The following is a 22,089-nucleotide window of genomic DNA, read 5'->3' as shown; positions in this document are numbered from 1 at the left end:
TAGACTAGACAACACATCGGCGTGTACCGAAGGTGCGACAGCGCAGAGCTTCTCAAGGTTTGTCTTGTGTTTTGATGTATTTTGGCTCCTGATTCTGGGGAAAAGTCCAAAGACAAACACAAGCTGAACGTTAAATAATCCATTATCACAGCCCTCATCGCTGATAACAAAGCACTCCGAGAACACAGCTCCTGGAAAAATCCACCGGACAACGGGCAGAGAAACTGGGCTAAATCCCAACAACCTTTCCTGACTGCAGCCCCACAGCCCTCCACAGACCATCTGCAAACAACGGGGGCCTTCAGAGAGCCGGACCGGCTCCCTGAAACGGACTCAGTCTGGACCCACCGGCTGCTCTCTCTCTCTGCTGAGAGGAACTGACGACATTCTGCCAAAGGAGACTTCACAGTCAGACCAAACAACCGTGTAATCTTGTCAGCCACTTCAGCCAAGTCACAGATAAGCAAAGCATATCTCCAGACCTCTGTGACAATATGGTGCAAACACCCCCCGCCCCCCCCCACACCTGCAAACAATACCTCCATCGCTAACCCCACATCCTTCGTGCACCACAGCAGACGCCGGAGCTTTTTCCAGCTTCTTCCCAGGCCGTGTTCGCGGTAGAAGCGCAGCGCTCGCTCTGGCAAACAAAGCAGCTGTTTGTCTAAGTACTGATTGCTGCCATGGCGACAGTAAACAGGGGGGGGCTCTTGTTTATGGACAAACACATCTCCTTGCAGGAGCCATTTAATATTAACCAGGTGGAATGATCGGCCGATTTCCTAGGTGACACCCGGGGCAGGCAAAGTGTAAACAGGCTGTGGGAGGGGGGCTGGGGAGGGGGGGGGGGGGGGGCAGGCTTTAGGGAATCAAGGTCGATGCAAATGCAGCTTGGGCCAGAATAAACAGCCGGGCAAAAGTCGAGCTAAACAAAAAGTCATTCTTCTGACATTTGAAGACGCTCTAAGCTGGTGTGCTGCAGCTGCCGGCGAGCTGGTCTCCTATGGAAACACGCCATTGTCAAGCAAAGCAACCGGCAAGTGTTTCTTCCAGAGCCAGCAAACAGTGGCTCTTCACAACAGCGCAGCGAGGAACTTGTAAAAACATGTTAAACATTTACCTCGTTCAATAATTCAGTGGCCGGGTTTGTGGAAATAACAAAGGGTGTGTGAGGGAGCTGGAACATCAGGGTACGGAGCGCAAACACAACAAGAAAAAAGGAATCAGACCGGACCGAGATGTTATCTATCGCCAACCAAAGTGTGGGGCTCTGATTACTTCATTTAAGCCGTGACTTGCACACCTCGTGAGTCACTCCATCTGCTAAATCAAACACGCTGTTGTCCAAAAACAAGGAGCGATTACAGGAGACGATGTGGGCGATGCAGTGAGGGGACTCTCGAGCTGCACGTCACCTTGAGCATCAATTTTTCATACGTACAACAACTCGCCATCTGCTGAGCTGAAGTCTTCCAGCGAGGATTCCCTGCCCAGAATCCACTGATTTCATTAAGTCCCCAAAACACAACTCCCCCCACGTAAAGAAGGCAGAAGATATATGGCAGGAAATGTGAGCAAGGGTGCCAAAACACATATTTATACCACACCGGGACGACTTTGATGGGATTCTCTAGCATGAAATCTAGATCCAAACCTATTACTGCACCGAGAGCAGAGCAGAGGGGCTCGACATCCGAGCAGGGGCGAGTATGATGATTCATATGAATATCAACCTATTATCACGCTACAAGCTCAGAGAAATTAACAATAAGAAGGGCACTAGAAGGCAGACTCCAGTGGAGAAGCTGAGTAGATCCATAATTTCAGAAGATACACAAAGCAGTTTGTCTCCTCAGCGCGGAGCCATGCGAGGAACACCTCGGAGTAAAGGCCTGCTGTGCACAGACAATGACGGAATGTGCCAAAGTAAGGCAGGCCACGGTATTTTTAGTACGACGGGGGCCGATAGAGACTGAGTAAATAGAGAAGTCTAATGAGTTTAAATCTGGTTGTACATGAATGGAATAGTAATTCTGGGATGTGGGGCCTCTTTTAGGAGTGGTTCGCCACACATTTTCTCAGAGACTCTCCTTCATTTGACTTTGATAATCTCCCTCACATGTGGCTCATGCCCATTAACACTACAGCAAGAGGACAGACACCAGGAGACGGGGGGGGGGGGACCTCTTTTCCTGACCACAGGCTCAACGCGCAGGAAAAAGCAGCCATCGCTTCCCTCCAGCTCGTCTTACCAATTAGACCTGTCAAACACGCGGACCCAAAGAAAAACACAACTTCAATCTACGTGCATCCTGTGGGATCTGCATAGGCGCTTATTGTTTTAACATTACTTAAAGTGTGTCACATATTTTTAATCATTTTTACTAGAATTCATGTAAGGCCTGTTCCCGTGGGGGTGGGAATGCGAACTTGCGCAGGGGAAATGTGTCAGATGCATTTTCTTGGGAAAACCAAGGTTAGCCTTAACGAACTTCTCTAATTAATACTGCGTACCTTCACACAGAGAGGACAATATTATTAGAAGGGCCTGTTTCGGGGAGTTGTCATCTCACTGGGGTTGTCTCACCTCCTCTGTGAGCTGACAACATGGAGCCTAATCATTTTGGGGAGGAAGCTCTGCCGTTCTGTTCAATCAGAGGACAGACAGACGCGCTCCGCACACAAAGGACGCGGCTAATTACTGGTGAGTAAGTCGTCAAGTGTGGTCCATGCATTTATTGTGATTCCACTCTGGGTGCCAGCGACTTTAGCAGCGAGGAGCTGGAGGCTCTGGCCTAGGCCCTGATGTCTAAGTGGTTCTTCGCTCCGTTAAATGTCTCTGCGCAGACACAAAACGCACAGCAGGTGGAGGACTCCTTTGGAGTCCTGGAGTTACTCGCACAGAGATCGAGTTCACTTAATGATTTTCCCGATGCCGACGTCAGTAACCTTTACACGCCGTTAACGCCATGGAGATGCAACGGCTATTTCATTGTAGCGGCAGCGGGTGCGTAAAACGTGGGCCGGTGTGGCACGGGGGGGCGGTTTGTTAAAAGGCGTGTGACTCGTCGTCCCGTCCGTGGATCAGACCCCTCCCCTCCCACAAGCACGGCATTATTGTAAAAGCAGGAAGGGGGTGTTTGCCTTCCATTAAGCAGTTAAAGCGAAGATAGAGGGCGAAGGCTAAATGCCAAAAGACCCGACGTGAATTTGTGCGTTTTAATGGAATCAGGCTTTAACAACTCTTTTTTTGTTAAATACAGCCCATGTCAGGAGGATGCGTCCCACTCATAAAGCGGCACAATGACAATGTACAGTGGCACTAATACAAGGACATAGTTCATCATGACATTTTCTGCAATTCCCAACTGATTAGGGTCATTATGTTGGAGGCCTGATTTATGTTGTCATTTCCTCTCACCGATCCTGCATCAATGAATCTTAATGAATTGGTAAATAAGGGTGAAGATTACACTGTGTGACACTGCAACGTTTCTCACCCTCAACGGCCGAGATTTATGTGGCCAATTAGAGAGTAACAGAGGAAATTGGCTGGCAGAAAAATAATATTCTTTATGGTACAAAATGGAGGAGCATTCTCAGTGAAGGGCAATTGTATCGTCAGTGTTAAAGTCCATAAACCTCCCCGCTAACCCACGCTCGGAGCGCACCGGGAAGCCGGACTCCTTTGCAAGCAGGCGATGTTCGGGGCAACTTTGGAGCGCCGCGAGGCGCAGAGCCGAGCCCAAGTCCTTAACATTCACACGGGCCATCTCACATGTTTGATCAGCATAAATACGGCGCTGTATGACAAACATGTTTACCTTCTCACAGCAAACATCAGACAATCAGACACCTCAAGGTGCTGCTTCTCTAATGAAGACACAGGAGCTTTTATCAAGGCCAGCCCTGTGTGTCCCTCCTTCACACACACACACACACACACACACACACACACACACACACAGATCAAAAACACATCCGCACAGAGAAGAGAAGGCAAATAATTTGCTCTAAACATACAACAAGGCAACATTTTTCAATTAATTTTTGTTGAGGGGGAAAACGTTAAATGTTAAAAAAACACATCCACATGGCCTTCATCTTTTTTTCAAAGGAGGAGAATCAGAACACAATCCGCTCTTTGAAGATATCTCTGATCAACACACAGAAGAGGACATATACAATATGATTAGGGGCCGCGTCGTTATCACAGCCGCGCCAGGGTTTATTCCTCGTATGCAGATGAAGGAGCGCTGAAGATGATTATGGTGCGGGACACAACAGTTTCTGTGTATCACTACAAAGCACGAAAAGCCTGCCTGCTTATTAATACCAACTTCTTAAAAGAGCACTTAGAGTTCTAATGAGAGCCTTTATGTATTACATATTGCGACTAGATTTAGTGTGAGGAAGCGGCTCTCCACATCAAACACGCCGGCCTGCCATTAGGCACAGGGGCTGAGGGATGCTGTGTGAAAAGGAGTGGAAAATTAAAGCTGAAGCAACGCAGGAAAGGGCTTAATTTACTGGCATGTACAGTATGCAAATGAGATTACTCTCAGCTTAACTGCATCATTTATGTCCATAATAACAGCATCATCATTACAGGGCTCAAATTAAATTACACTGTAATTAGCATATCAAAGTGATTGGTTAAAGTTTAAAACAAATACCCAATTTTGTTAATGAACATCTGTAATCACCATGTAGACTCTCAGTGAAAACATCCAAAACAAATATGTGTTTTGGAGAAGGGGAGGAATATCCGACACGTCTGTCTGTGTGTGTGTGTGTGTGTGTAGCTGTGTGTGTAGCTGTCTCTGTGTGTGTGTAGCTGTGTGTGTGTATGTGTGTGAGTGTGTGTGTGTGTGTGTGTGTGCGTGCACACAGCAGTGATGGGGGTGTTTTACCTGGAGAGCTCCACACACACTCAGGATATATTTCCCAAACTCCAGGAGATCAAAGATCCAATTTCTCACAGTTGCCACTTCAGGAGCTCATCAATAAAATACTAATCACTTCACGGCTGATTCTGAGAATGGAGCCGCGGCCCAAGGCTTAGGGAGACTTCCATATCACAAAAAAACACCTCGGCTCTGACTGCCTTGACTGGTGCTGAACGTACACACACACACACACACACACACACACGTGTAATTTGCAGGCAGGTTTATCCAATAGCTGTCCTGCCTTTTTTTCCTAATAAACATGGTGAGTTTTAACAACTAGCAGCGTCGCTCTCAGAGCTCTTCCTCAGACTGCTGGCAGAAATCACACACACCTTATTTCACGTGCATATGAATGACAGCCGACCTCCTCCGTGCAGCACTTTCATCGGCCACAAATTACCCACAGAACTATGATGGATTGCCCACCGTTTTTTCTTTACTTAAACGTTACACCACCGAGGCCCATAAATACTTTTGTTTTCCACTTGTCACTGTTATCACTATTGGCATTACTACTGTTTTTTACGAATAATTTAACAAAAAAAAAAAAAGACGAGGCAGCAGTGGTGTACATTATCAGAAATGCAGAAAAGTCCAATTTTAAAGAAGTGGCATCTTATTTTATTCATTAAGAAATCCATTAAAAGGCCTTATTCCTTGCAAGTATGTAAGAGATGTGCCTTTCAAGGTAGAGCCGGGGCAAATCCACTCCATCAGCTAATGACGGCACTCATTACACAGAGAAGCCGGCTAATGAAGGCGCGGTGGCCGGCCCAGATCCCCTCACCCAGCATAAAGCCCTATGAAATGCTAATATCTCACTTCTAATTAAAGGATACTAAGTCCAAATGCACCTTCACGGATAGTAGCTGGCAACATAAATTTTATTTTTCAACACTACACTACACCCAGAGATGTGCCCGAGCAACATGCCATTAATTCATATTTAATACCCCCACCAGTCGTGCGTTTGCCGTGCTATCTGCCTCTGCTCTCCTTCTCTGCCCTCTCAGCGTTATACTGAGAGCAGGCTCATCATTACGCTTTCCAAGAGTAAAATTATTACCACCATTTCTCTTTCTTTTTGTTGGTGCACATGTTACTTTAAAGTGCTTCCAGAAATAAACAGAGAGCAGCCTTCCTGGGGAGCGGGGGTGGGGGGGTCCATGGAGAAAAACAGAGAGGATAGAGGAGAATATGGCCTCTGCTGCACCTGTATACAGTGTTTACACTGTATCTTTGGCTGTAAATATGTTTACAAGAAAACCTGCTGCCCTTCTCAGAAACTGCCCTTGAAGCCAGTAAACAAGCCTTTCACAAAGTTCATTAACGTCAAAGAGGGTTTAGTCCTTCCCTCAGATGGAAACACACAAAAGGTCAGTGCCATTAGCTTATCAACCGACTATAACTGTAAACGGGGGGGGGGGGCAGTTCAGCCAGAGCGCACACTGAAGAAGGAATAATGACCAGTATGTATGTACGCATGGATGATGACAGTGTGACCTGTGGATCAAACTACACGTAGAACACCAGAGAATTTGATCATGACTGCTTCAAAATATCAGCCTACAGCTCACTACCTGACCACTTCCTCACACCTCCCTCCCCCTGCCTCCCTCCCTCCCTCCCTCCCTCCCTCCGTGTGTCTCTATCAGTGTGTCTATCACAGCCACTGTGACTCACAATGTGTTTTCAGTCACCGGCCTTTTGATGATGAAATTAGATCAGACGAAAATCATCTTTGTCAAATCTTTTCCAGGAATTCAGTAAAGCTGTCTGGTTTTACTATGAATGTCTGATGCACATTCGAAACACGGGTACCACGGCTTTGATGAAGTCACTTCAAACCAAAACTCATACGAGGAATACCATCAAACGTGCTCTCTGTGACTTTAACTGTTACAACACAACAATAGTTTCACATTTAGCGCATCGTCTGCCAAAGGGGAGCGAGCAGAGCAGTGAAATGCATGAATTTAAAGGTCAGTGTTAAGAACATATCACATGACGTGTGTTTGATCCCGCCCCAAGTATTTTCCCAAGGATTCTCTGGCTCTGTACTGTGTAAATCACGCAGCCTGACCTTCTACATTCCTCATGCTCGGTCCTCCCATTCATCCGCAGGCACAGATAATACTGGGCAAATATCATAAACGTGAGGATTTTAGGATTGAGGTGAGGCTGCCATCAGCCTCCACCAGCTAGGGAAAAGAGAGCCCATGCATCTGAGAGAAAGAGCCTGTTTGCACCCACTGCCTTCCAGCCTTCCCCCTGATAACCTGTGGCGGACACCCCCACACCACTGGCGGTCCGACCGCCGTCCAGCTGGAAGATTTTGACGACATGTCACCGGGATCTTGTATTGATCCTACAGCGTCCGTGGACTTCACAAACCACTGCTGTCTTCATTCTGCAGCCAGAATGAAGACTCTGTGACGTCTCCATGTGGTGTCTGAGAAAGCTTCGGAACAATAAAATAAAACAGTGCTGCGTTTCCTCTGCAGGCTCTTCTGAGTTCATCCAAGTATCACAGAGGCCTCTGAGCATCAAACGCAGCGTCGGCCGAGGGCCAGGCCGTGACCCGCAGCTGAACTGGCCTCTGCTCGGCCACGGGGAGGAGGGCAGCGGCCACTCCAAACACATCGCCCCACCCCCGGATAAATAACTTAACACAGCAAACAGAGGCCCATCAGTCAGCCTCCACATAGCTAACACCAGGACAGGGACAGAGATCGATGGAGAGATAGAGAGACAAAGACAGACAGGAGGAGGGAAGGGAGGAAGGACAAGGAGAGAGGGGGGGACAGAGAAGGAGAGGCCGGGGCGGGGGGGGGGGGGGGGGGGGTACACTGTGAGGGCATCTAACAGTGCAGCCTGGATAAATATCACACGGGAGCCCGAGCCAAGCAGCCTGCAGGGCCAAGTACTGTAAGGCTGTGAAAGGCGGCCTATTCTGCCGAGCTGTGACATTTGTTTCTTATTGTCTAAGTGGCAGCTGAAAGCGTCTCCCTGCGAGGGCCCCTCGGCTGGGCTCGGCCCGCTCTGACGGGGGAGGTAACCATATTAGGACGCGTATGGTAAAGTAAACAATAACATAGTTGCAATGAGATGGAAATTTTTCAGCTAATGGTGTTTGTCATTCCTGTTTTCAGAGCTGTGAGCAGCCTGTGTTTTCTCCAGCGGCCACAGAGACTTTGTCTATGAAAACAACAGCGGAGCCAAGGCTAAAACCAGAGCAAAATAAAAAAGAAGGAAAAACTGTAAATAAATATCAGCTAGAAAATGCCCCCACCTTCTTCACTTGATGACATAAATAAGGCCACATTTGGGTAGAGACGGCCGCTCTCCTTCCCGGCCACACTGTGGCGGCTCAATCTGAACAGCACGTTTGCCTCTCGCCGTGCTGATCTAGCATCCGTCACAGAGGCAGACGGTTGGCTTTAAAAACCCTCTGCAAAACAACGGGCTCGTGTCGGAAGGTGGTAAAATCACCAGCTCACACTAGTTCAGCTTTCTGACTCCAAGAAACAAAATAAAAATGTCAAAGACGACACATTCGCTGGAAGAGTGATGATGATGCAGACTAGAGCAGAGCCCAGCATCACCTCCGTTTTCTGAAGGCAGCACTAACAGCATCTCAGGGAATTTAACATTCACCATAACAAGCCGCTGAGCAGAAGTAGAAACACAGTCCAAACTAAGGCCAAAGTAATGATTCAATAGTCAGTGGATCCACACGGAGGTCAGTGTGGCTGAACTCTGACAGTAGCAAACCTAGCTGGCTGACAATTAGCATGCTGGTTGGCTTGGAGCGCTTCAGTCCTCCTTTAATGACTCTTCATTGAACAAAATGATCCAGAGAACAAAACGCCGGGAGGGGGCAGTGACAGGTCCGCTGCAGAGGAAGCAGGAAGAGGCTCCCAGAGCTAAATGTGACCCACTGCTTGGCTAGTGTGTGTGTGTGTGTGTGTGTGTGTGTGTGTGTGTGTGTGTGAGGGCTTTTAAAAGCACTGGTAAAAGCACAAAGACACACTGGTGGACGTCACTGTGCCAGTTCCTTCACTGGCCTTTTTATTCTGATAGAGTTACTGTTGGTTTATTTGAGGAGGCGTTCACTGCTTTAAATCTTCATATACTGGATTCCCCTTTTGGCAACAGCTGGTACTCGACCAGTACTGACGTTGGGTACGTTGCTGGTGGATGATATCATCCTCCTGCGCTCGATTCTCAGATTTATCTGAGTCTATAAAGTGACGGTAGCCTCAAGACAAAGGTTTCACTTTGGGTTTCTCTTTAATTCTGATTCACTATTCAAAATATTTCAACGTTATCCGCACATTACAACGAGGACATGAGTGGGAACCTAATATGTAATCGGAGCAGGGGGCAAGCTGGCGGCTGAATGAGACGACTGAGATACTGCTTGATGTGCCTGCTGTAAAAGGCTCCATTGCTCACTCATTTCAACATGCATGCTGAGCTGGTGAAAAGAAATGTAGTCCTCGCTCTGCTAAATGTTTCACTGGTCACTCGCTCTCCTCCCTCTTCTTTGGCTCTGGCTGCCACGCTTTTCTTGTCCAGGTTAAGGAAAGGGTTTTTGTGTACGACATCTTCTCTGAACACTAACACTAATAACACTGATCCTGCTGCTGGCTACTGGTCAACGTGAAGCAGGAAAAAGGGAAAGTGTTACTCACACTCAGAGCATGTCTCCACAGACAGTCGACGTGCACCTCCTCCACTTCTGTCCTCTCCACATGTTGACTCTCTTTGTTTGGTTTTTACCCAGCGCTCTCCAGCTCTCTCCCCCAGCCTCATTCCTAATCTCACACCAAAAATGCAAGCTGTTTATTTGCGTAGGGCTGAAGCCATTCCATTAAGTAGCCCCACCAGGTGCTTTATCCCTAAAAGGGATTTGTTTTCTAAAATAAACGGAGAAAGCAAAGGACTGCCAAAGTGATATTTACCACGACACCAAGTGATTGCAACAAACTCTAAACTATCCAAATAAGAGTAACTGCGCCTTGTAGGAACTTTTTTGAATTCCCTTAAATGGTCAGAGACCTTCTCTAGTCAGACCTGAATGTCTATAGGCAGCCTGACAGAGAAAACAAACCTCTGTAAAGTCATCTGGACCTGAGTCCACGTCATCAGAGCAAAGCTAAAAAAAGAGAGCGCTCCGACTCCGTGTCTGACTCTTTTGATTTCCTTTTCATCTCCAGCTGAGAGACAACTCATCTGCTGTCTCACTCCTGTCGCCTCAGTCAATCTCACTCAAAGCCGGTGGCACGTTAGCCGCCTGCGCCTGGTAGCAGACGGACATTACCAAAGCTGCTCTGTCCGCCGGCAGGCCGGAGTTTATACCTCCGTCAATAGGACCGACCGGAGACATGTCTGCTGGACGCTGATAGAAAAAGAAATTGAAACTTGCCAAACGCGTTTTCCCCCCAAAAGACACTTTAAGTAGCTTCCTGATAACACTTCTGTGATAGCATCATCAGGGCACTTCTTTGTGGCTCACAGCAGAGGATGATGCACATGAAAGGTGGAGGAGAGAATACAGGAGAGAAGCTCTCTGTGCTGTGACATAATATATTCAGCATTAGGCCTGCATTCAGCGGTGCGGCGTGAGAGGGGGGCGATGTGCCTCAGTGTGCTCTGACAGCCGCTGATGGGAGCAGAGCATCAGATAGGGGCGGCAGCCGGCCGCCAGGTGACGGTGTTCAGGAGGCTCTGACACTTCCTGTGATCTCAGTCAACAGGAAAAGGCAGAGGCACACCGCCGCCATCGCCGCCGCCGCCACTGCCGCCGCCACCGCCTCCGCCGCTTTATGTCTCCGCCTCGGTCCCCATTGTGACATCTTTGTAGGGACGATAATTTTTCATTTTCACGCTGCCTTGCATCTATTCTGCCTGTCACTGTTTTTAACTACAGCAGCCGGGCTCAGAGAGTAGATTACGGTACTTACAGTGCATGACAAACACAGCAACAAAACCGCCAGTGACAGAAGCGTTTAACTTTCTTGCTAGAAATCTCCCCCATGTGGCACTTTTGCTACAGCGAGTTGTTTATTATGTTCCGAGCTCGGCATAAGCGATTAAAGGAGCTCTTAAGAATCAAAGTGTTATAAATGCATGGAAACACAGCCGGCTGTAAATGCCACAGAATTAGAAGCTTACCAGGCCTAATACTAATACATGGCAATTTCCAGCTTGATGCTGATATAAAGAAATTACTTTTTTAAAGTAAGCAATAAATGCAGTCAAGGGAACTATTACGGGGGCCCTATTTTCATCCCAGCATAAATCTGCACACGACCTTTCTGTGGGTCCAACTCATGAATCCACTTGTTTATTCTCAACACTTCCATAAAAAGTGGATTAAACAAGACAAACTCAACAGTACGAAGCAAAGCATTCACAGCTAAGGAGGAATTACAAGAACCTGAGTGTTTGCATGATGTGTTCTTCTCTCCTTTACATGGACTCATGAAATTCAAATGAGGTCCGGCATGAGACGATAACAGTTTGAAGCCCTGAGAAACAGAGAAACATGTTATGGGCATCTGAGGTTTCTTCTAAGCAGAGGCACTCTGTCTGAGAAAGCTGGATGTCATCAGGTCTGAATAAATCGTCCGAAGCAGCAGAACTACACACAGCTCACATGGGAGGCAGACGTGTCGGTGCCACGACCCACCGGGATCCCACACGGCCAAGGCGGCTCTTCTGTCAGGCTGCGTTCAGGCCTTTCTCAGTCCTCTTTCCTCATTTGCAAACAATTGACCTTAAATATTCTACAAAATGTAGACAAGAGTGAAGACCACGCTTACACACACACACACACACACACACACACACAGTGTTTAGTGAGTCTCCTGCACTTTGGAAAAGCTGTAAACACCAGGACAGAGTAATCCCATAAGCTTCCACGGGGATTTCTGCATTAAAGATGTAATCAAAATCACATTGGAAAGTTGTGTCAATAACGAGGCTGATTTTGCCACTTTAGCATTAATTAAACAACCATTTGGCAGATTTGGGGGCTGATCTTACATCTGAGGCAGGCGGCTGGGGGGCCTGCTGGACTGGACGTGACTATGCGGAGAATGCACTCCAGATAAACAGCCGCAACATGAATTTTCTCCAAGGCTCTGCTGTCCAAATGTGGGGGTGATTGTGTGAGGAGAAACACACTGTGGTGGCCAGAGCCTCCTCTTCTAATCAGGAGGAATGTCTCCAGTCTGACCATCGGCAACTGTAACGACGACAGTCTGCTTCTCCAGACTCTGTGGACTCTAGGGCCATAGTGTAGCAGTAATGGAAATAAAGGCCTCTGGATTTATTACATCATACCGTACGCTTGCTCTTTGCCTTCTTCTCAAAATGCTGTTTCAAACATGACACTCAGAGTGGAGCACCTCACCACTCACACACTGGTGATATTCCAGTAGCAGGACAGACGCTGGTCCTGTGTCCTGAGCTACATCTGACACACTCTGCTGCTCTGAACGCACCTGATCAAACCTACGCGCACATGACGGCACATGGCGTGCACGTGTCCCACTGACCGACCCCCAAGTCACATCATGTTGATGGAGGGAGACACAGAGGGGGGGGACACTGAGAGGAAACAACAAAGACAGACAAAAGGAGGCAGAGATGATGGTGAGGTTGAAGCTGTATGAGACAGAAAACAGACAAACACACTCCTCCTCTGAAGCCCTGAGCTCCTGATATGTTACCACCCCCCACCACACACACACACACACACACACCTCACCATTCACATCCTGGGGGCCCCAAACCTTCTCAGATAGGGAGGCAGGTGTGAGGGGCAAACAGCAGATATCCACCAGAGTGACTGAGATACCAACGATAGTGGGACTGGTGGGGGGGGGACTTCCCCCTTTGTGTTTGGTAAACATGGACTTACCATGTTTCATCTGTCCATGTACAAACAGACCAACAGACAGACAGACAGGCAGACAGGCAGACAGACAGGCAGACAGACAGACATCTCCACACTGAGCCGCCTCAGACCCCAAAAGTTCTTCAACTTGAAACTAGTTAAATCACACAACCAACTTCTTCCTAACTAACCGTCCCTCCTTAACCCACCAGGCAGAGAGCACCTGTCCAGGACCCCCCAGGGCCCGGACACACACGCTCAGGATACGGTCCACAAACAGGGCGCGCTCAGTGCAGTGAGTTAATAGTTAAGCCGGCTGGCTGCAGCAGCCTGGTCACTGAATGACTGTGCCTTTACCTTCTACAGCGACCTGCTTATTTAAAGCAAATCTTCAGTTCCAGCGGTGGTCAGACGGCCTCCTCGCCCTGCGGACACAAGATGGAGAATTCCTCATGAAGTGATGAGCCGTGCGGACCGTAGAGCGTGTCACCAGAGCCGCGGGCCGATGTACAGACAGAACCACGGGTGTAAACTGAGCGCTGCCAATAACAGCTGCTGTTGATAAGGACCGATAACGTGCACAAACAAACAGCCTTAAACGTGCTCTGAGAAAAAAGCTCAGATACAAATCAATGCTCTGCATTCCTGCGCTCTGAGCTTCCCCTCGTGTGCGTGGAGCCGCAGCAGTCGGTTACCTCCCCTCGCTGCTACAGACGACCGGCCTCCATGTGGGCTCGGAGCGGAGCAGAAGGCACCTTTGGTTTATCGTCCGGCGGCCGACTATTGTGACGGCCGGACACATCCACCTGTCTGTTAACTACAACTGCACCCACTGATGATAACAAGTGAACAAAGGGGCTGTCTGATGTGACTGAGCACTTTATTTGCAAGACAAAAACTTTTCATATCACTGCCAGTAGAGGCCTTTGTTGCCCCCCTCCCTCCCTCCCTCCCTCCCTCCCTCCCCTGGTGGTGAGAGCAGTGTACCTGTACCTGCTCTGGCCCGACTCGACTCCCCCCGAGCGGCCCTGATCTGCATGCACACAGCTTTCCTCACTGAGCACTCAACCCAGGAAAGGAAAGATGAAAAAAAGACAGAAGGAAACAAAATCTTATTTTTATGGTAAACTGAGAAGTGACTGTGGGGCAATATCTCAGGTGCATTTGAATAAAGGCATTAAAGCATATCCAAATACCAAAGGAAAAAAAGAGCTCCAGCCCCCCCCCCCCACTCTCGCTGTTCTTTTTCACCGTTTACATTTGGCAGTCAAAGCTGTGGCCGGGCGTTTGTGCGAGTGTTTATCTGCGGCAGACTGAGCGCAGATAAAAACACACCGGTCCAACTCGCCCAGCTTCAGCATTAATTATGTGTTAAACGCCCTCGTTGAAAACGCGAGTCAACATTGGGCTCGCTCTGAACTCCACCGAGGGCCCGACGATCATCCAGAAAGGACCGTTCCCACACAACCGCCCTTTTATTGTGATTCATTACACTCCAATTAACATATCATCAATGGAATCGTAAATCAATGGCGAGTGGTGACAAATGACAGATATTTTCAGTTTCAAACTACTAAACATCATTAATTCCCATCACCTGAAAGAGCCCGGGGAGCTAAATGAGTTTACCCAACGCATAACATCCATTTAGACAAATGTTCCATCATTTTAATGACGGAAAATTTGTATTGGAGAGAAAAGGCAACGACGGGATCCTGATAGCAGCTCTACGCCTTTTCTCCTCGTAATATAATGCCCATCTTGTAATGCCTAAACAGATAATTGTCTCCATTTCAAACAGCACCAGGCTGTAATATTGCCATTTAGAACAGTGGGGGTGCGGAGAACGTAGGGTGAGGATAAACAAGCACACGCTGCTTCGCCCGGTTGGGAAAACCGAGCCCATCACACACTCCCACATTGAGATTTTAGGGAAGAGAACAACTCCGGGCTGAGATAATTACCCACCTGGGTGGGTTATGTGCATGCTCAGTAAGAGGCTTACGCTGCCAATATGAATCAGAAGGCAACAATTTCAAAAGACAAAGGAAACCGAGGAGCGTTTTACAAGGTTCTCTGCTGAACTGTGGAGGATGCTGGAGGTGTAGCGTGCTGAACAAGGTGGAAAATAGGACAACAAAGACTTTTGACAAAGAAATATCTGGCAGCAGTTACAAGACTCTTGTGTGCAATAGACAGCAAGACCATTAGCCCGATACCTTTAGAGGATCAGGTGATCCAGATCCAAACGGTTTCCATTCTCTATGCAAATACCACACGCTTCATTGTAATTGCGGGAGAGAGGGGAAAAAAAACAGGCAAACACCCCATTTTCAGAGGAAATGGACGATCAGAAGGGTTTTTTACTATGGTAATGAACCGCCGTGGTTTCATGTGAGCTCGAACAAAGACTCATTTCATTCTGTCCGCAGGCCTGTGAAGTGGACTTCCCTATTTGTGAGGGGGTCACGGCTTCACAATGTGCTCTCTAGTCCCAGGTATGTTATCGGTGCCTTTGGCTTTGTTGTAAGATTGCATGTTCAAAATATGAATTAATACCCCTCCACTGAAACGCACCCAATCCCAACAAAAGGGTCGCATTCAGCGTGGACGGCTCTTCAGCCCCTCTAATGGACAGGCTCTCCTCTCTCTTCACGCCCCGCACACTAAACCACGAGGGCCCATGAATATTTACCACTGAGTAAAGTTATTCCATTAATTACTCTGAGCACGCTTAATACTGTATCTGTGGCTACTTCTGTGGTGGCTCCTTAATGAACCTTCACACATCATTACCATATTAATTAATGCTCAACTCGATGGTTGTCAATAGGAGGCTGCCAGAGTCGTCTGCCGCTCCCTTACGTTTTGATCACCGCGTGTATCAGCGTGTGAGTAAATCTACAGTCCCGTTCAGCGTGCCAGGGCCTGACGGTGTGTGTGATTGAGGAGAAGAAGAAGAAATGACGCTCGTCCCGGCCGGTGGATCTGCATCGGGAGCATTGAGTAAACAAGACGAGGGCGTAGGAGGGTTGGAGCTGTGTGGACTGTGTGTGATATCTGCACACAGGGTCACTGCTGTTTGTTTTTAGGGTGTGTGCAGGAGATTTTCCAAGTCACTGTCTGTGCTCTGAAACACGGGAAAGTCTGAAACATGACTCACTGCTCAGCACACGCAGCTGCTGGCTGCTAACGGGGCAGACTGCACACCATCGCTGCACTTTTCTTCTGGGCTTTTATTAAGACGGGCCGGCTAAATGAAAAACACGGCTACGTCTCGTGGAGACTAAAAAGTCAGCATTTGAAGGAGTGAAAAAACAAGCACTGTTTGGGGTTTTTTTCCTCTTCTTTTTGATGTGATTGGCAGGATCCTGGCATTACATAGTAACACCCACACACACTGTAAACAACAGCACTTTCTGACACGCAAACAGACTCAAAACCCACCAATTAAACCCAACTTCAGTCCAGCGGCCCTTATTCTGGACGCTTTTTTCTGATTCTTTTTTTCCCTCCATGCTTAAAAGGCAACAGTGCAGTCTGGTGAATGTCAGGCCTGTCTGATCCCCCAGATTCTTTGGACCTGCCCTCACATTTTGCTGAGCTAAGAACAAAGTACACAGAGTGCACACAGAGAGCTCTGCTGCCTTAATACCAAGGAAGTGGAATTTCACTCCCATCCCAAAACAAACAAAGCCACACATTTCTTTACACTATTTAAATGAGCTCATTGAATACAAAGAGGCCTGCGAGTGGATATCTAGTGCACACGGCGCCGCGTCCTCAGAAGTCTAACCTACGGATCCACGAGAAAAACCATGAGAAAGCAGCACCTCTGCTGGGAGGCAGCAGCTGGGGCGGCTCAGGATCCAGTCTCACACTTTGCACGTGAAATTAGATCAGCGCTCTCAGACAGTTCATCCGTGATCACACACGTACGGTACGGCACTCCAAAGTGGACATTATGTAATCCCGTTTTCAGAACCAGCCCCTCTCCACCTCCCTCCTCAACCAGAGGGACTGTCGGCTCTACCGGCCAGGACCCTGGGTCCTGAGTCCAGCTACTATCACTGAGGAGCAGACTCCAGTTCCCAGGACAAACACAGAGGGAGAAGAGGAGGAACTAACACCCTCAGGCATCGTCATCGTGGGGTTACCCCTCACTAACCCTTCCAATCCTGGACCCAGGACCCTGATCCCAGGACCCTGGTGCGAGCTTATCCCTCACTAACCCTTCCAATCCTGGACCCAGGACCCTGATCCCAGGACCCTGGTGCGAGCGTACCCCTCACTAACCCTTCCAATCCTGGACCCAGGACCCTGATCCCAGGACCCAGAATCCAGGACCCTGGTGCAAGCTTACCCCTCACTAAAACAGTCAACACACTATGACCAGCACACACACACACACACACACACACTGATACAGGCTGTCCACTGGGTGCTCTGCTGGCTGATGATGACATTAATAACTCCACAGCAGCTTGTGCCCTTCTTCAGTCTGCGTCAGGACGCAGAGACACTGAGCTTTGGGTTGTTAGCGACAGATTCTTGTCTCTGAATGAACAGGCTTCACCTTCCACTTCTGTGCTGAATGCATTTAGATCTGAAAGTACAACTAGCAGTCGTTACATGATAAATTCATTGTATTAAAATAAATAAAAAATATTGTTAAAATTGTCATAATCATAATTTCCCCAAACCCAACTTGTCTTCAACTTGTTTAACCCGACCAAGGCTCCAGAAACCAAAGATATTTATTCCACTGTCACAGCCTACAAACATCAGCTCGTTCTTCGATTTGAAGAAGCTGGAAGCAGCAGATATCTGCTGTGTGTTCACACACTAACAGACTCAGCTCTATTTGCAGCATGTGGTGGTAACTCCTACACAATAAAACCCACTGATATCTACACCAACTCTGTCAATCACTTACAGAACACACCTACCAACACACACACACACACACACACACACACACACACACACACACACACACACGTGCACCAGCCTCCCATAAAAGGCGATAGGGGAGGAGGAGGAGGAGGAAGAAGTGAGTGTGGAGAGATAATGAAATCTTTACAGACTTACCCAGAACACTTAAACAGACTTTCATCGTGGTCATGAACCTGTGTGCTGATGCAGACGCCCTCCGAGCACCGAGTGTGTTCAAATCCACCTCTGAACAAGAGCACAAGGCTGCCAGTGCACGGAGCAGGTATGGAGTCGCTGAAGTAGTGTGTGTGCACTGTGTGTGTGTGTGTGTGTGTGTGTGTGTGTGAGAGAGAGAGAGAGAGAGAGAGAGGGAGAGGGAGAGGGAGAGGGCGAGCTGGAGCCCAGGCTGCAGAGCTGAGAGGGACTGGAGGTATGTGGTCTTAACACAACAAAAGCTGGAGCCGTGCTCCAGATTAAATATGCAGGAAGAGGAGCCTTTGCATAAACACAAACACTCAGCAAATGAAGGCCTGGCACGGAGCAGACGCCTGCTGAGAGCCCTACCTGTCCCGGCCCCTTTTAATTAGACAAGAGCAGGCAGAACAAATGAACATCAACACGGTCACACGAGGCAGAACAAAAGCAGGGAGGAAAAAAAAAAAGAAAACACTTCCTCAAGCCTCAAAAATGTCCCTAATGAGAAGAGCAGAAGTTTATTGAGAAGCTGTAAAAAGGGTGCACCAATTTCACAACAAAGTCGCACAGAAGATATTAGGTTTCTCTTTCTGCTGCTGTGATCAGCTGCTCTCACGCCGGACACCGGGATCCTACTGATTCTGCCAATATCACTTTGTCAGATTGTTGATAAAACTCTGAGAAATGTAACCAGAGCATGAAGACTTCAACATGAAACCGCTTAATTACAACCTAAAACTCTAATTAAAATGTAAAATATCACATTTAATTAATTTAAGTAGGTCACTTTTTGGTGTGGGTTTCCATTAAATTACGTCCTGGATTAAAAAAACACACCTTGTGATCCTTTAATTCATCCCTGCGTATGCGTCTCCTCCGCACACCTGCTGGTGGAAAAAATAAAAGCCCCGTTGTAATTGGCAGAGAAAAAGGATTTATCCCGAGGTCCACCGTCCACGTCCTTCTTCCTCTCCATCACGGCCCCACCCTCCTGCCTCCCTCTCATTCTCCCCATCTATCTGTCGCTCCCTCCGCTCTTTTCTCATTTAGGACAGGAATGCAGAAGCGTGTGGTGTTGGCAGCGGAGGGGGGCTGGGGGTGGGTGGGGGCTGTCAAAGTAAAAAGAAACCCAAGCAGAGAGGGAGCGGAGCCCCTCCAGAAAATGTGGAGAGTGGCGTCAGATGCTGAGTGACACATACTGATGTGGCCAGTCAAAGATGTCATTTTCATGTGAAACCCTATTGGAGGGGGGGTGGTGGTGGTGAGGGGAGCGAGGGGTGAGGGGTGAAGGGAGAGCAGAAAGGAGAGCTCTGGAAAACAAACAGGGTGTCGGGTTTCAAAGGCGGGGGGGGGGGCACAGGCATTCCACTGTTCAGGCCAATTATCAGCGGAAAATAATAACAACAGATGGATCCAGAGCGGCCTGGCGCTGCTGAACACATGATGAAATGTGAGAGTGCTGTTGGGGGGGGCGTACGGAGGGGACTCTCTCTCACACACTCTCACACACACACACACACACACACACACACAGAGCAGATGTGAACTTCCATGAGGACAGTTTCATACGTGCACTCGTGCCACACCAGACCAGCACCTTCATGTGTTTGAGGGGGGGGAGTCAGATGACACATATGGCTCCCGCGCTGCCTTGTGAAACATTCATATCTGTGCATTCCTTTCATGTTCTACAAAGCGGGGTCACTGGATGGCAAACACATGCTTGTTGCTGTAACAGGTTTTCGCTCTCATTCAAATCAGCACATTTCCCTCCTGACCTGTTGGGACGCTTTCATTTCATGTTTCCACAGACAGACAGACGCAGCAGAGACGGAGCGCAGCGACTCTGGCTTCATCCACTGATCCCTCATATCAGCCACCGACTGACAGGCAGCAGGCGGGTGGGGGGGGGGGGCTTAAAACAAAACCAATTCTCTGTGTGCCTTGTCAAGGGTGGGAGATGTCTGCAGATAGCAGTACAAAAGATCTGCCCTTCCTTTTCACAAGAAAAGAGAAGTTTTCGTTTCATTAACTCCAGACTAAAGCGTAATTATCTCCCTACAGACCTTAATCACCAGCAGAAGGATAATAGAACAAAAAGCAGTTTCTTCTTCACCCGTTCAAAGTTTTTTTTAATGTTGTTGTTCTTTTTTTTCTCTCCTCTGCTCTTTAGACAAGTCCATCAAACGGTACAACAGAACCACGGGGGCACGAGTACAGTCTCATTTTCATACTGCAGAGGGAGAAACACTTTGCTCCTCTGCTGAGCGTTTGGCCTGTCGACCGGTGGGGGCACACAGATGACTCCAGTGGTCAATGATGGGATTAAAAATGCCTGAAATTAAACCCCCAGCACACCTCTTTGGAGCTGTATATTATCTAAATGACCTAGATGCCCCCCCCCCCCCCCCCCCCCCCCCCCGAGTGATAAATCCCTGAGGAATCACATAGAAGGATTTCTACGGGAGGAAAACACAGAATGGAAAACTTTGCCTTGATTTAATTAGCTTATGAGAAATAATTGCCATTAGCAAATCTCGTCAAACAGGGTTGAGGCGTTTTTGTGCGTGTGTGGGGGGGGGGGGGGGGGGGAGTCATATTTTTGGCCGATGAGGAGACAAAGGGTTTTCAAACAGGAACTGGCGAGCCATCAGCCGTTTTAGTGCACTGAGACTGAGGTCGAGTTAATTAGACTATTGTCATTTTAATCAGGACAGCTCGGCGGCCATCACTTCCTGAAAGAGCCAGTGGACTTTAAACGGCTGTGTGTGTGTGTGTGTGTGTGTGTGTGTGTGTGCGGGGGGCCGGAGGTGTCACCCAGCGATGGGTTATGGAGCATGGTCTGGTTCTCTCACATGCTCAGAACATTAATGAGCTGGAGACAGGGCGAGGAAACAAAGAAGCCTGGAGGATCACCAGGGGAAACTACTCTGTCTCTGTTCATTTGAAAATAATTTAAATATCAAATATTTGAAATAATTTGCTTCTCCCTGGCTATCAGATTTTGAATAGAGGGTCTTTCATGTCTTCGTTATTATGTTCTTCGCTGGCATTAGCATTTAAAACATAATTAATGTAACCATATTGGTGCTACGTGCTACGTTACAATAATGGCTCATTTCTTCTGATTTCCATATTTTATGAACACCGTCGTCAGCTCGCAGTGACAAACCAAAGGACGGCAAATGACACATCACGTCTGCTGAGTGTCATTAATGTGGAGACAGTTTGAGCCAAAGCTGACAAAACACTGGATTCCACCTCTTCCTCGCCACACGACGCGGACTGTTCGCCACCTTCAGGGAGGAGGACGAGGTGGAGGTGTTGAAGCCGCCGACGTCTGATCTGAGCTCAGCAGCGGAGGGGGTGGGAGGGGGGCTCTGCCATTAAAGGGCCCGCCCACCATTAACAGCGACCACGGTGGTAACTTCCCCCCTGGCCTGAGCTCAGGTCATGTGGACAAGGTGACCACGGCAACCTGCAGACTAACACCGGTGAACCCCCCCGTGTGGCTGTGCCGTCAGCCCCGAGGCAGCGCTGGCCCATGACATCAGCCAAGTCCACCGGTGCAATATTTCATATCCAGCGACCTCGAGGGAAAGAGCAGTGACAGCAGCTCCACGTCACGTGACCCGCTGTGTCTGTTTGTGATTATATTAATAGTTCTGTAAGTTCATCGTTTTTAACATTAGTCATTAATATTTCACAAGGAGTTAATATTAATCTGATCAGAAATTATCTTCCCTCAATAATTCAATACACACATTAATAATTCAACTAAAAGAATGTTCAGCATATCGGAGGCAGAAAACTGGAGACCTCCACTAACTGAATGTGAGAAAGTCACAGAGTCAGATCCACAGTGCTCCAGAGGCTCCGACAGTAGCACCAGCCAGGAGGCAGCTCGTTGGCAAAGGGAGGCTCACTGGACAAAGACAGCGTCGTGGACAGAAGCGATCGCAGCCCTCTTGTCTCAACCTGCTGTGTAATCCAGACTGAAACACGGCGACTCACCGGCAGCACCAGCAGGTCACTGGGTCTACGTGTGCACAGGAGGACATGCAGCACCTCTGCAACTGCCCAGGTTCCCCCATAAGA

At 48.4% G+C, this 22,089-nt stretch overlaps 1 protein-coding gene across 10 annotated transcripts in view; it reads right to left on the bottom strand.

Annotated features, from left to right (window-relative positions):
- Positions 1-22,089, bottom strand: part of foxp1b (forkhead box P1b) — a 143,881-nt gene that overhangs the window by 82,084 nt on the left and 39,708 nt on the right. Inside the window, exon 1 of one of the 10 annotated variants that reach the window (XM_070841137.1) lies at positions 540-625. The exons of 8 other annotated variants lie outside the window; for them this stretch is intronic. The gene's annotated coding sequence lies outside the window, so the exon portion shown is untranslated. Of the gene's footprint in view, positions 1-526; positions 626-22,089 lie in introns of those variants that run through there. One more of the 10 variants, XM_070841129.1, reaches the window with a different exon arrangement.

The sequence above is a fragment of the Pempheris klunzingeri genome, chromosome 2, assembly GCF_042242105.1.
Source record: "Pempheris klunzingeri isolate RE-2024b chromosome 2, fPemKlu1.hap1, whole genome shotgun sequence".
Classification (NCBI taxonomy): domain Eukaryota; kingdom Metazoa; phylum Chordata; class Actinopteri; order Acropomatiformes; family Pempheridae; genus Pempheris; species Pempheris klunzingeri.
The sequence above is the reverse complement of the archived record's forward strand: the minus strand, read 5'-3'. Positions and strand labels throughout refer to the sequence as shown.